Raw genomic sequence first — 429 nt, 5'->3', positions numbered from 1 at the left:
AGCCACCTGATTTCTAATGCTTTCATTCATATGCTATGCCAGTATCAGAGTGATATTCTCAAAATATGTATCTCATCATGTCAACCCAAGCTTAAAACTCTTGAGTACCTTCCATTATTTTTAAAATGAAGATCAAATTTCCTGATGTGTTGTCTTAGCCTGTTTTATGTGGCTGTAACAGAATACCAGAGACCGAGTAACTTATAAAAATAGAAATTTATTTCTCATGGTTTTGATGGCTGAGAAGTCCAATATCAAGGGGTCAGCATCTGGCAAGAGACATCTTGCTTTATCATTCCATTGCAGAAGGCAAGTGGGTGAGAGAAAGAGAAGGGTAGGGGGTTGAAATCATTCTTTTATAAGGAACCCACTCCCCAAGATAACACACTCCTGAGATAACATCATATGTTTATTCATGAAGGCAGAGTC

This window comes from Galeopterus variegatus, unplaced genomic scaffold (assembly GCF_000696425.1).
Source record: "Galeopterus variegatus unplaced genomic scaffold, G_variegatus-3.0.2 Scaffold4190, whole genome shotgun sequence".
Lineage (NCBI taxonomy): Eukaryota > Metazoa > Chordata > Mammalia > Dermoptera > Cynocephalidae > Galeopterus > Galeopterus variegatus.
The sequence above is the reverse complement of the archived record's forward strand: the minus strand, read 5'-3'. Positions refer to the sequence as shown.